Here is a 14,990-nt window from a genome sequence, read left to right on the forward strand (position 1 = left end):
CGGCCCGCACTGTTACGTTCGTTAGCGTGTTAGAATTGTAACGAATTTGAAATTGATTGATTTTCGATTCACCCGCCATCTAGGGCGCGAACGGAGGGCATAAGAACGCGCACCGCGCTCTCGGAAGGGGGCAGGTTCATTATCGTCCGGCGAGTTGACCGATGTCGAAGGTTGGCTCTCGCGAGCCGCCATTGTGGCCAATCTAATGAGGCGTTCCCTTGACCAGTGCGTAAGGCAGTCGCGGTCCAGGTGGTAAACCTTCCACCGCAAGGAAGCCAGTAACAATCCAATAAAAATAATGAGATTGTCTACGCGAAACGTTGCGCCAGCTGGGAAGCCAGAACTCTTTCTGTCAACGAAATGTTCCTCGCTAGCGATTAAAGCCGTCCCCAATCATTGGGTGCTCCATAATTCTTGGGGAGCGGTCGACGCTAGCGCCCCAAAATAGGCTACCGAGCTTGCGCAACTGTCACGCGCGCGTGCTCGCGCAAGCACGATTGATTGGTTACGATTGTCGTGGCGCTGGTGCGGGTCCTTTCGGGGTGAGAACCACGTGTGCCGCAGCAAATTGGAATCCCTTTTTTGGGGCAGACGCGCTCGCTAAGCTGAAGCTTGAGCCCGAGATCCCGAGGACGATTCTGCTGAGGGGTTGGCATTTCTTTTCTTCGCAGCGTGTTTGCGTTCCAATACGGATGCAAATAAATGATTGATTGGATGGATGTTGAATCGCGAGCAGCTTTATGAAGCCTTTGACAGCTGGTGTGGCTGGTATTGTTCTGCTAGCGTGGATTACTTCGACCAAGCAAGCCGTTTATCGTCACGCGACGCTCCTTTTGCCAATGCCAACTACGATTGGCTAAAGGTGCAGTGCTGCTTTTCGGTCAACCCACGACAACCACCGTGAAGTGTGCCAAACCGATCGCCATCGCCCATATTTATTGCCCCATTTCCAGACCAACGTCGTTGTCGGACAGACTTGGGCGCCTAAAGTATGCAAACTAATAAACGCAGATTTATGGACGGCCGCCAGTCCGGGCGGAGGCGCTACGACCGGAAAGCCGGCATCGGAATACATTTGCTGCGTATTGTCGCGGGGACGCGCCTAACCGATGGTATCATTATCAGGACGAGCAGATAATGGAGGCAGCACGATTAGCGATGGAACAGGGCCTCACGATTAGCATATTTTCCTCCTCAATCCGCGAGGGTAACAATATATCCTCCACACGCGGTGCCGATGGATTTGTTTGGTTGTAAAAAAAAAAAAAAACATCAACAGCGGCCAAAAGTAATTCACCTTTTGAAGGAGGCATTGGGGAAAAAGGGTCGTAAAAATTTTGCACACTACCAGGCGGGAGAAGAGCGAGAACGAAGATGATCTTCGGCTTGTGTTAGGATGGATTTAAAGAAAAAAAAAACCCACACGAAGACGATCATTGGGGTTGAGCAAAGTGTGTAGGAATAAAAAAAAAAAAACTCCCCATCCTCATTTCGGACGCAGGAATCGCCCCAACGTGGAAAAGTGGACCAAATTATCGGACCCATCTCGCCCGTCTCGGATGTGTTTTAATGATTCCGTTTAGCTTTGGCGGGCGCTGGTTGCGACAAAAACCGTTCGCGGCGGTTTGAGTTTTACGATCGTCCGTTGCAAAACATTTGCTGCTCTTGTGTGTCGCGAATTTTACGACTGTTTAATGCAAAAGGGGCAGTTAAGCGGGCGATATTCCACTCGGAATGTTCTTCGCAGGAACCGACAGCGCGGCTCCTGATACCGGTTCCTTGCGGGCGGTTAGTTCCACCGGCTAGCTGAAGCCCGACCGGTACCGAAACTGCGCAGCACACCCGGTGGAGAAGTTTGAGCAATTTCTCTGCCGAAAAAAATCGAAAAAAGGAAGCCAAAAATGAGGCACATTTCCACCACTCGAGGTGCCTTTTCTCCCCCCCCCCCCCCTTTCCAACCCCCACACCCTTCATTCGACCTCCAAGGTGGTAAGAAGGGCGGGCCATTTTGTCGGCAACCCGAGACCTAACTCCAGGGTCGGGTGACTTTCGCTTTCGGGTTCCACTTTTCCCTCCAATTGAAATGGGTTTGAATTGGTTTTCCTCACACCGGTGGGTGGGGGGGGGGGGGGGTGGTTTAATTTCTGCCACTTTTTGCCACCACCACCACCACCAGTCGCCCCCGCACCGTATGGGAAGCTGTACCGCATGTGAAGGATACGAAATCGAACGTGTCCGCCCTCGCGCGGGGTACTCGTTCGATCGCCCGCCGAAGGGGTAAGTAATTTACAGCGCCGGACGGAAAAACCTCTCCCCGCAAAAGCTGAGATGAACGGCACCAAGGTTCGAGAGCGCATCATTTGGCAACGACCTTGTTTGGGGCGCTTAAGGTGCCGCACGGAGGCCCCGATCGTAAATGACTTTAACGCGCCCAAGCCGTGATGGACGGAAGCGTGCAGACGAGCGGGCGTGCTGCAGATGGGCAAGAAGGAGAGCAAAAAAAAAAGCACGCCTCAACCCGAAGAAGAAGAAGAAAAAGTGGGTGAAAAAAAAGTCTCTAGCGTCTTGCCAGCCAGCCTACCCGAAGACCTTTGACCAGACCAACGTCCAAAGCAACGTCCGGCCAAGCAACGGCGAATCGGGCGGCGGTGAAGATGTTGCGGCCTAATTGACCCTCATCAGCGTACGCGAACGCGCGCTGCACGTGAGAACGCAAATCGATGCGCAACGCAACGCATCATCAACGGTGCTGGCGAGAAAGAGTTGAGCGATGGGAATGAGGCGAACCTAAAACGAACGCCTTTCGATAATTTGACGCCCCGAGACGGTGGCCGAGCTTCTTCATCTCGTGCGTTTGGTGGTTGATGGAGGAGGAGGAGGAGGGGGCAAGGGAGTTCGGGGGCGCTGGCCAATGACAGTGGAGGAGGCGACAGAAAGCTACTTTCGGATTTTCCTCCACCCACCGGACAGGCTCGGCTCGGCTCGGCGAGTGGATTGAAAGTAAATTATGTTTTTACACCCCGCGGTTCGTCGCAGCGGTCTTTAGCCCAGGTTCTACGGTCGAAAGGCATGGGGGGTATGGGTCGGAAGGGGGGCACACATTTTGTCGCTTCGAATTCCGGGCCGGCGAGGACAACTTTTCACCCCACTGTGTGAGGGTGCGAGAGGAAGGTTTTCGATGCGTTTACTTTTCGAGATTGCTCACTGGCCGCTGAGGCCTTGACCAACCGACTGGTTGAGAATGTAATTTTTGTAGCCACAAACTCGACATGACGCCAACTCGTTCATGCTCATCCGCAGGTTATGGCCTCTGGCTTAGTGAGGGTGTTGAACATTAGTAAAGTGTAGCAGATTTAAGCTGCTGGCGCGATGTCGCTCCGGTTGATTACCATCTCCAGGGTTGACATTTCGGGCTGATATATTGAGTGTTAAAACAGGACGAACCTGTGTTTGAAGGGTAATAAACAGGTGTTGAAATGCTTATTTATAATCAAACATGGCCCAATTTAAAGAAACACGAATGCAACTTTAAGAAACGTGTTGAATTAACGTGTCCTTTTAATGCTCGAAACACCACAAAAATAACCTGCCTTTTCATAATATTACTTTAATAAATTGTTTGAATATTTGAGTCTTTGAAGTCAGCAAACACTTTAAATATGCATTCGTGTCAGCATTCACCGGAATAGCTTTCAATGTGCTTATAAATAAACCTGCCACCGCACATCCGTCGAGTCCTTGTACACAGCTATACACAGGAGGCCAAATAAAGGACATCATAATCGTAACCCGCTTGCGTAAGGGCTTTTGTCAACAGCACGGCGAACAATTTAATTGATATCACCGTATAACGGGCAAACAGAGACAGCGATAAAAGTAATCAAAACACGCCGATGGTTCGCATTTTGTTGTCGTTGTTTTAAACAAATAAAAGTCCCCCCTTTTCGCGCGAATGCCAAGAATGTCGAACCAGTTTTGCGCCCGAACGCCAACGCCCAATCGCGTTTTGGACCAACCGTTTGGCGGTCAAGCGAAAGGATCTACGGCCGGTGCCGCGGCTAAAAATAGCCTTTACGAGTGGTTCCGTTTTGTCTGCCGCTCAGTTCAACTTCCCACTTTAGACCCGGTCCGATAACCCACCCGGTCCGGGCAGGACACGCGCGCAAGGGCAGAAATGTAAGCCAAACAAACAAAAAGAAAACGAACGCAACCTGGCCCAAGTCGAAAGGAAACAAAACGGGCCACGTTCTGTGCGCGATAGTTGTTTACAACGGCGCCTGCGGTTTCGGAGTTTCCCGCTCCCAGACGTACAGAGGGCTTACCGAAACCGGTTACAGAACTTCTCGAAACCCGCCCCAAAAAAGGACCACAAGCGTACAAACGAAGGCGTAAACAGAAATAAACCCCCAAAACAAAAGCGCACAAACGCCTTCACGCCAGCAGGGGAGCTTTTGGGATGCGGGTTTTTTTGGCTGGCGGCTTTTACGCGGTTGGGCACGGGTTTGCGTGGAAAGTACGGGACGCGCGCGTAAACCGCGCAAACACCCGGGTGCGGTAGTTTATTTTGGCCCCAGGGCCACGATGTGGCGCAGACGAGAAGAAAGGCCACACCACGCCAGAACCGGAGAGAGGGTTTTTGTTTCGGCTTTGTTTGCTTGGTCCTTTTTTTTTTTTATTCGATGCCACCCATCGGGTGCCTTTTCCCGCGTGATTACCGTACACGTGAGTCATGTCTGTTGCGTACGGAATGCGTGCGGTGGCCCTTTTTTTGCGGTTGACCACGGTGACAAAATGAGCGTGGTGAGGAAATTGTTATTTTATTATTAAAACCTCGCTCGTGCAGAGGGTCCCGGAACCGGTCCGTACCGAGAGGGTGGTTCGTTGAGTGCGCTAAGCAGACTCCTGGTAAAAGTAGACCCTGCACGAGGCTGCAGAAGGATCACCCAAGAGTGCTCTCATTTTTTTTTTCGGGGGGGGGGGGGGAATTTAATCACAGGGCGTTTACATGGTTTACGTACGCACGAACGCGCACCGATGCCGTCGTGAAATGCCGATTATCGGGTGAGTATTGGCTGAAAATAGCTCCTCGCAGCGTGAACGTGAGTTCGGTGAAAGGTGAGCAGGCTCGCGTGAGCCCCTGGCGGAACATTAATTACGCGTGTGTGCGCGCGTGCGCCTTGGCAAAGTGCGCGGTTGTTTGCAATTTATGTAAGCCGCTGGGAGGTTCTTTCGGGCAGTTTCGAAGGCTCAGCTCGATTTGCCAAATGCCTACCGAAAATGACCCAATTTTAATGACGCTCTGGGCGTGTAATGAGCATAAACACACACACACACACGCACACATGTGAAGGTCCACTGGAGGGCGTTCCGGATTGCCAAAAAAGGGGTGCTTCTTTCACTTTTGGAAGACATTTTCGGACGCACCTTCGAGCAGCGTCTTGGAGGAGGCCATCGATTTGGACGAGCTGTGGTTGGGAGGTTTTGTTTTTTGTTTTATATTTTCCCACCCATTCGAAGGATCTCGTTGGTGTCGGGAGACGAGTGAAAGTGATGGACGAGTTCGAGTGGTGCCGATTTAATGGTTTCCCGATGATCGCACGTTATAAGTGAAGCTAATTAGCTGTGACAGATGGGTGTCGGAGAATGCCCGCAGTTCTGTGTGGTTTTGGAGGCGCGTGAAAAAAGATGATGTGAAAGGAAGATCGAGTTAACTGGGGGGGATTGTTTAAAAAAGGAGCAAATATTCCTCACGTTAAATGGTTTGAAGTAATTAGATGAAAGCCAAATTGACGAGGTAATTACAGCAATCATGTGAACATGCAACTCTGTGTATAAATGTTTCGTTGTGATTGTTAAGTAGGGAAGAACCAATACAATATAAATAAGGATTGAAAATTGAAAGGACATGAGTATGGAACTTTCTGCTGGAAAACTGGTTATCAAATTTATCAAATTTTGTGTAAGGCTACAAAATTATGCAAGATAATAAAATAGACAATGACAGCTAATTTAAAATGTGATTTAATAAGTTATAGTTTCAGTGAAAATCGTTCTACTTTAAAAGTAAACCAATAATCGATTAAATCTAAATAAAAACAACAAATGAACCATAAGAATCAGTCAAACGGACATGAAATTTAGACAACAAGTTTGTCACAATAAGCGAGTCCAAAAGCGTTCCTTTCCTTTAAGCTGTTTTACGTTAGAAACTCAAATAAAAGCTCCACGTGGTGGCATTACAAACCACACCACGCGTTTATTCAGTCCCTTCCGAGCACGCGGCGCGGCCGATCGAATCAACCCAAAACCGGTGCCCGATTCAGAGCGCGTTGATATACACGTCCATTGTTGTGACAGGCGTGATTTGCGCCCTCGGGTCGCACATGCGTGCGCCAAATACCGCCCCACGCGGGATGCTAATTCCGTTAAACAGTTATTAACGCGCGCCGGTGCGTGGCGTTAAAGGGAGCAGCTCGGTTCCGTCATCTGTGTAAAGGTGGGCTTTTGTCATGTCATGGTGGGCCCGGGCCGTGCCCGAGGCCTAGGTACCACCGGTGGCTTCGGAGTGGCTGCTTTCATGGTGCGGCACACAATCGGGCGGCCCGTTTGGGCTGTTGCCGGCTCTGGTGACACGCCTCAGTGTTGGAGTTTTCGGAAGGAATAAAGCGCCAAACGGCCACCGACGGCTTCCCGATGGTGTGAGGGATTGGCTGTGGTGATTGTGGTTGCTTCGGTTGTGGGGCTTTTTTTCTTTAATTTGTTCAATCAATTTTGCCGCCACGGCACCGCAGCCGCAGCGACACAAATATGCGGAACATTCTGCGGTTCAAAGGAATCTGTTAACATGCATTCCGGCAATATTTGCTTGTCGCAGGGCTGGCCTTATGGCATGCGTGTGGGCTGGGCGCAACCGTATTTAGTGTGGTGTTTTTTTCCCCACTTTTTTACCAACCAACGCTTGCACTTTATGTTAGTTTTCCCAATGGGATCGATTTTTTCCGAAAGGAAAGGAACAAATTTTTACCAAATTTTTCCGCTATCTATAACGGAAAAAGCGCTCTTTGAAACAAAGATGCCCATGAATGGCGGAAAGCCCGAAGTATAAGCTCCACTGAAAAGGGTGCAATTTTCTAACGTTAATCCTACAAAATGAAAGCTTCGATTTATTCCGGCATACACACAACAAAAGGGTTATGCCGTTCGAAGCCACACCTAGCGTTGGCTGCCACCTCGACACTAATGCCCCATTCTGCGCGATTGTGGCGAGTCATCACAACGCCCTGGCCGTTGAAGGGAAAAGGTGTGCGCATCACCACCAGTCGAAAAAGAGAGAGAAAAAAAAATACCCACGACGAGCCAGCCCATTGATGGACATAATGGTCTTTAATTAATTTATGATTGCTGGGAAACAATCGCCCATCGAAACCGACCCCATCGGACCGAGGGACGGACTCATGTCAACTGTCGCTCCACGCGAAAGGCCCCCATAGCGTGGTTGCGGAGATATTTTCCCAGCCAGCGCGATCCACACGCAGCTTCCCGTGAGGCGCAACCACGAAAACAGGCTCCAACCTGGCAGTACAGGGGCTCGGTGTGGTGATTTATGGAAATATTGTTCTACACGCTCCGTTCGTGCTTGATCGCACGGTTACGGATCGCGTCCGCGTTAGCCAAAGCGCCTCGTGCAGCTTTCTCTTTTGGTTGGGCTTGGATCGTGCGCGAACCTTGCGGATCCTTGCGAACAGCCAGGAGGAAGATCGCGCCCAAAGCGTGGCTCACTTCGTGGGGCTGTAAAATCGAAACCATGCCTAGCCTGTGGCCAGCTGTTTGGTTCGGTCATGAAGAGCCCACGAAATGAATCACCCTTGCGGCGACATCGGCGGACGGTGACGTGCGATTGGGGCTGCGAATTGTCACCGCACACATATTTGCAGGAACAGGCTTTTCCGTGCTACGTGCAGGGACCTCCACGATCGCTGCACGTATGATGGAGGCTCTTTAGGAGACAGCTTGAGCTTGAGCAGCACATTGCTGAATGATTTCTGGGATGGGGTTGTTTTTATGCAACCACAAAGTGCGGCAGTTTTGTGTAACACGAGTGCACTAGTTTATGGTGGCCTCTGGTGGTACATAGGCTTTTTCAGCAAATCACTCGTGTGCCGCCAGCATTTTCATGTGGTTTGAAACGAGTCGAAGGCACGTTGAATGCAGGACAAGCCCTTGCGGGGACTTTCTCCAGTATTTTTGCTCGTTATCTGCTAGGACTGTTTCGTGGTTTAGTTCATTCAGAAGCCATCCAAACTATAACAGTGCATTTTTGTGTTGTCCTCCACGGGACTAAACGTGCGTTTGCAGGCTGCTTTTCTTAGTACAAAGTTGTTTGCTGAGTGTGAGAGTCAGGGCGATTAGTAAAAAAAAACCCACCACGTGTGGGTAAATGCAAAATCATCCCGTAAAATGCGTACGAAAAGAACCACGCAACGTCCCTCGGTAACCTCCGTGACCGACGCAAATCAATGGCGCCTTTTGTGGTGACCAGCCTCCGTAATTAGGGCTTGAATCAGAACAAAAAACCAAAAACAAAACAACGAAGAAGGAAAAAAAAAGCTGCCTCACATAATGAGCACCGGATCCGATTGGCGTGCAGCGTGGCGCAGGGTGACGAAACCTCCGCCCTACCAGGCTGCCCATACAGGGGTCGCACCAACTCCGTCCGCCTTTGGCATCCCGTAGATGGAAGTTCTAACACGTCCCTCAGCCCAGCCGGCAGACTAATTACTCCGAGGTCAAACCGAACGCGTTCCGATCCGTGTGCGCGTCCCCTGTGCCGGTGCCGATTTATTACCGCTAATGAGTAGCACCGGCGTAGGTTGAGGCGTGGTACATCGTGGTGGCCTTCGCGAGGCTCGAACCGTTCAGGAGCTACCCAAAAAGCCCTGCAAAGGCACACCATTAGCTGCCGTTTGGAGCTGCCGTAAGGTTAAAGGCCACGCAGAGGTGTGTGCCCGGGTGCAGTTCAGGAGGTGGTTAGAGACTCGCGAAAGGGCCCCAAAAAATGCGCGACCACGACAGCGCTTGGATGTGCCATTAAACTTCCGTTTTTGGACGCTAGTCGTGGTCACCCGGCGATCGATGGAGCCATTTCAAATGGGTCTAGACCTCCCCCGAACGGGCGGTATCTACAATCGCGAGACGATTAACTCATTAGTGGTTGCTCCTTTGTACAGGAGTCCGTCCGTCCGTCCGTTCGTCCGTCGTCGAACGCACTTTATCATCGCGAAGGCATCGATCGCGGTGACTTCCTCGCTGGTGAAGCGACGAACGTAGCGACGAACGCAAGCGAGCGAAAGAGATCAATCATTAGCCGTGTGGCTGTGCGTGAAGGAAACGCGATTTTATGCTCGCGATTCAACATCGCGACCGGTTTGCGTGTCGACCGGCGGTCGAAGGTGTCCGCTACCGGTGACATGGTCGCCTTCTCACCGTTTCGATCGGGTCGCAATTAATTAAATTAATCAAAAAGTAGAGCTAAATGATATTTAATTATACTGCCATAGGACTGTGGGACGTTCGCCTCCCGATTGGTAGCTCTCTCGCTGAGATCGTGCGGATTTTGGCCGTCTCGTGTGGAGCTACCTTGTGGAGGAAACTTCTGCCATCCCTGGGAGGCACATTTTTCGACCGCAAAAGCGCGCTTCAAACACCGACCAGTGTGGCTTAAAGCCCCGCGAGGAGGTTAATTATCGGAATCATTATCGACGCGTTCGATCGGTGTCGTGAAGCGAGGGTTTTGAGAGGGCAAAAATAGGACCCACGGCACTCGATCGTATCTCGATCACGCACGCTTTTGCACGCACACGTTTTAGGTGTGAGGTGGTTGCGATTTCATCGGCGCCAGCGTCTGTGTTGTGGGCTACCCAGCGCGGTAATGTACCGGTGCCAAGGAGTCGTATTACGCCCGGGCTTCGTTGACGAGCGGTCTCGAATGATCAGCCAAAGATGACCCTGCGCAAGATGGCGCTGGTTTCGGGGAAGGACGACCGTTATCATGAGACCCTCAGCACTCCTGCCAAAGGTGGTCAGTGGGAGGTGCGCGATCAAAATCAATTTTACGCCCAATCTAATGGTTTTCAAAGCGATCGCAGCGGGAGGCGGCGTTCAAATAAAAGCGGGACCTTTCCATCACTCGGGAGGATCGGAGGTACATTGAGAAGCCTGGGCTGGAGATTGCGATAGAGCTTTGTTTCTGTGGTATTGGCTTTTTTTCCAGCAGCTCATGAGGCTAGTTTTATGACGGGGAAAAAAACCTTTCTCCTTTAAAGGGGTTGTGGCTTGATACTTGGAAAACAATAGCCAACTCATCTGCTCCCGTGATCAGGGTGGTTTAGACGTCCTCCTAAAAATATTGTGCGCTTTTTCTTTAGCTCAGCCTTTGATGGTGTTTGCAGCGCATAAAAACAACCGTCTGCACCTTGAACGTAAGTCAACACAATCGATGTGTTGCATCTCGCGAAAAACGGTTAAAGTCACCCTCCGGGACGGTGGAACGGAGCGAAGAAGTTAATTTAATTGGGTATCGCTTTGCACCATCTCTGCGACGATGTCCATCGATCGTTGACGAGTCTTCGAAAGCTGGGTGGGTGGCGTCTGCGTGCCGTTTTCTGCTAAAGCTAGCCCCCGTTTTAATAGGGGCGGATCAAGGGATGTCCCGCGCGTTGGCGTGTGTGCCCTTTCAGAGGGCTTTTAAGGGTTTGCCCGCCCTTTGTAGATGAGAGGCTGTTGCGAAAGCGTTGTGCTGATCTCGTTGATATTTATCTGTTTTGTGGCTCACGGTTAGGTGAGCGTGTCAGCGTGTCGGAGCGTGGATCTTTTGATCATTTTCATGCGAGCTAAGTGTTCTGCCAGCATGAGCTTTTAAACCATTTTGTTTAACCAAACATGCCTTTTATATACGATGCAGCCTTTGATGCACGTTTTCGGACAAAAATTCACATAATTCACGGTAAAACAATCTTCAGATTTAAAAGAATGCAGTTTGTTCTTAATTCCAAAAATAAAATCTGTAGCTAAATCGCATTCCTTACATCGAGTGTGGCTACGAAAGCGCTGTTCACATGGTGACCTAAACAAATATGCGACCAACCGTGTCTCAAGCTGTTTTGGTCCCTAAAAAATGTGCACCTTCTGACATCCATCAAATTCGCTCGTTCCGTAACCATGGGAACAAGCCACACGAACGTCACCTGTGCGGCGTACGAGAGCCGCCAGTCGTATTGCGTTACATTTTCTTGCTTCCCTACGACCAAACGGTGCCCCCTTGGCACCGAGGGCGCAGTGAAATATTCAATTTGGAGTTCTTCCACCACGTCCACGAGGGCACGACTTCACCGGCAAAGCCTTCCAGTTCACGTCCGACGCGATGCGTGAGAATTGCCACCAACGGGGCCCGGTCTCATGTGGGCTCGAAACTCAAAGCAGGCTGGGAGATTTGAGCGAGTGAAGCACACAAAAAAAAAACAGGCCCAGACAACCACTCGGATCGAATCTCCGGGCACCGGGAGTCTACGAAAAAGTGTCAATCGTGTGTCAATCGCCGTATGACTCAATACTCCCGTGTGTTCCGTTCCGTCCGGGGTCCGGTGGTAATTGGATTAAAAAGTGAGGTGAAGAAAAAAGCTGCCCCGTTGGAATCTTATTTTCGCCACACCGTTCGCTGGAAGCCGTTCAAAGACGGTTTGCTGGGCTCCTGGGTGGTGAAGGAAGCGTAATCGATCCATTAGCGACGAGCTTTAAGCTTTTTGTATAATTGTCTAATTTAATTTTACGTTTCTTTTTTTGTTACTCGTTGCCAGTTGTCGTGCCTTTTTCTCACTCGTGCGTGTTGCTTGAATTCCTGTTCGCTGGTTGAAACCGATAATTGCTTCTAATTCGTGTAAAATTCACTTAAAACGAATTCCATTTTCATGCTGGGTGAAGGAAAATGTTGTCGTGAACGAGGCGTTTTTATGGCACTGAAATTGTAGTCTATAACTATCACGTGAGAAACGCATTGCATGAGTAAAAATATATATTTTATAAACTTGTAGTACGTACATACTAAGACTTCTTCAGGATGTCTACAACATATTGCAAAGCATGCAACATTTACAGCTAATTTATATAAGAAAACTTAAATCTTTCTCTACGATATGCAAATGATAACCTTAAGATTAAATACACAATAATGTTTGAGAAAATTCTTATAGTTTTACAGGTTTGTTTTAACTGTAGTTTAGACAAATTTTATGATCTCATATTTCATACGTAACTCAGAAACGCTGTTGTCAATTCTACTGCAGATAACACCAGCATAAATCACCGCCAAAAGCGAACCGATGTGTTTGAAAACGTAAATTTCATGCAGCGCCGATTAAACCACCTCACAAATGTCACCAGTTCAGTTACCGTTCATGAATCACGGCCACAAGGCACACTAAAAAACAATCGCCCCACGTGCTCTTGCAGGCATAGCCCTTTCGGTTGCAGTTTATGTTTACAGCCGCTGTAAAGCAAACACTTCCCGACGTTCCACGGGAGCCATCATTACTCATCGTTCACTAGCCATCGCTAGGAAGGAGCCGAGGGTTTCTTATGCATCGCTGCCTCCGATGAGGATTGTGCAAGAAAATGCCTCCGGACGCTTTTCCGTGCGACAACCGTGCGGTGTTTTGTTTTCCAGCATAAGCATAATGGCACAAATGCACGCCCTGTCCACGAGCGTCACGAAGGTGCATCGTGAAGCTTTTTCATTGGTACCGGATTCCGTGGTCTGTCCGAACCCAGCCGGCATGTTCCGTGGCATCCTTTCACTGGCTTAGACCAGCTGAGGGGTCGAACGTGTGTCCTGAAGCTCCTTCCTGACCACCCTCAGCTAGCCGATTGGTCATCGATCTTTGGGGACATCGAGCAAATAGAAGGGGACACCTTAACAAAAAAAAATCGCTCACTTTCGATGGTTCTCGGTGGAGGCTGGCCAGCTCGTGTGTTTCATCACAGTCCCCGTTCACGGTGTGGCCCGTTCTCCCCGCGTGACCCCAACCGTGGGATCCTCGTGCCATCGCAGTGACCTGATTTATTTATTTATTTAATTTTCCCTCCCCATCCATGGCACTGGGAATCCATCCGCTGAGCAGGGCTTAATGCGGTGCGCTCGAGAAGCGCGCGTTCGAGTGGCGAGCAGCGAAGTGTAATAAAAATACTGGCCCCAAAAGTCTTCGCTGGTCGATCGAGTGGGCCCTTCGCGCCGGCCCGGTGGTTGCAGTTTTTTGCTTTTATTTCTTTTTTTTTGTCACGTCTCCCTCGTTTCGCCTTTATTTTCCCACTTACAACTTGTTCGCGCGCCGGCGCGTAACGTCCGCGAGTCGTGGCCGTTGACGCGTCGTGAGAACTTTGTAAATTGAATTAAAAATCAATCAACCCGAAAGCCCACGAGCTCGCCGATTCGCTGGGCCACGCGCGCTCCTTGCAAAATACGTGACACCGTCGTTTAGCTGGGGTGGAACCTCGCACGCTGGGCGACGATCAATCTCCTGACGCGCCGCGCGGGAAAGGCAAATTAGAAGGGCACCGGCGTGAACGGCGAAACGGAACGCATTCGGACGACACATGGTGAATGTTTTGGGTGGAAAACTGAAGGAGGATGCATGCAGAAAAGGGGTGGAATCGAAGGAAAGTAGCGAGCTGCTGCTACTGAAGGTGTTCCGTTGAGATCGAGTGGTCATCCTCAACGAGGTGATCGCGGAAGCCGAGGATGAAAGCCAATGGTCAACTGAAAGAGGTCTCTGAATGAGTAAACTCAGCATGCGGATGTTGGGTCAAATGAATATAAATTTAATGTTTCATAAAAGGATGTTTCTGAACTTAAAAAATCATAGTTTGAAGAAGTACTAAGGCTTTGTCAGCCGTGTACATTATTTTCAAATGTACTCATTTGTTTTTTCTTGATGGTTTTATTATGAACAACACTTTTCGAATCATAAAAATAACTTGATAAAATTGTATTTGAAAAATTTACAATAATTATATTTTATAAGCATTAGCTCTTATATGATTTACAAAGTGAAATATGTACAATTTTATAAATAGGCTTTAAATATGTTTGCATTATATCCCACCTTCTCTGAGCGTTTCTATTTCCTTGCTGTTTTCATCAAATTTTTGTTTCTGTTCATCAGTTTAATTTGAGTATAAAAATACAACAAGATAGTGACGATGACGAATGGTGATCACATGTCAGCAGAAACAGCCGTTAATTCGCTAGCTATTTAAACACCGAAAAAACCTCCCGATTCGAGGCCTCGCGAAGAATCTTCACTCTGCGGGAGATCACAACCAGAAGTACACAAACGGATGCCTAAACCAGCAAACAACGCCCAAGAAGATCGATCGTTCGCGACAGATCCCGACGCGCCATGAAGAAAGTGAGAGGAATCTGATTGATGTCCCCTGGTTCGAAGCTAGCAGCAGTCGCCTGGTGTGAGAGCACCTTGAGCATGCGCGCGCCAAACGTTGTCATGTTATATGATCACGTACGAGTGCTGTTCGCGAGGCCCATGTGTCGTTTGCGTTTTGCCTCGCGTACGCCCGGCGTGACATAGAGTTAATCGATGTTGCTGCCGCGCGCTGCCACTGCTGGTGTTGCCGCCTCGGTGGCAGGTTCGCGATCGTCGCCACTGATTGATTTGCGTCGCGAGTGAGCGGCGTGAGGGAAAGTGTTTCTTTCGTTTATTTTCGTTAGGTACAAGCGCCTCACGATCGCGAAGCGGGGTAGAATGTAACGCGGAACGGAATCTTGTAGGGATGGATGTAAACAAAATAGCTATCACCTCTAGACGGTAGACAGTTAGAAATGCAGCAGTCTGTGGTTGATTATAGAAAACCGACAGACTCCCGACAATCCGCGGGTGGATGTAAGAAAGGGTAATTTTCCCTAGTTGAAATAGGAAAAAGAT

Source organism: Anopheles nili, chromosome 2, assembly GCF_943737925.1.
Source record: "Anopheles nili chromosome 2, idAnoNiliSN_F5_01, whole genome shotgun sequence".
In the NCBI taxonomy this organism is placed as follows: domain Eukaryota; kingdom Metazoa; phylum Arthropoda; class Insecta; order Diptera; family Culicidae; genus Anopheles; species Anopheles nili.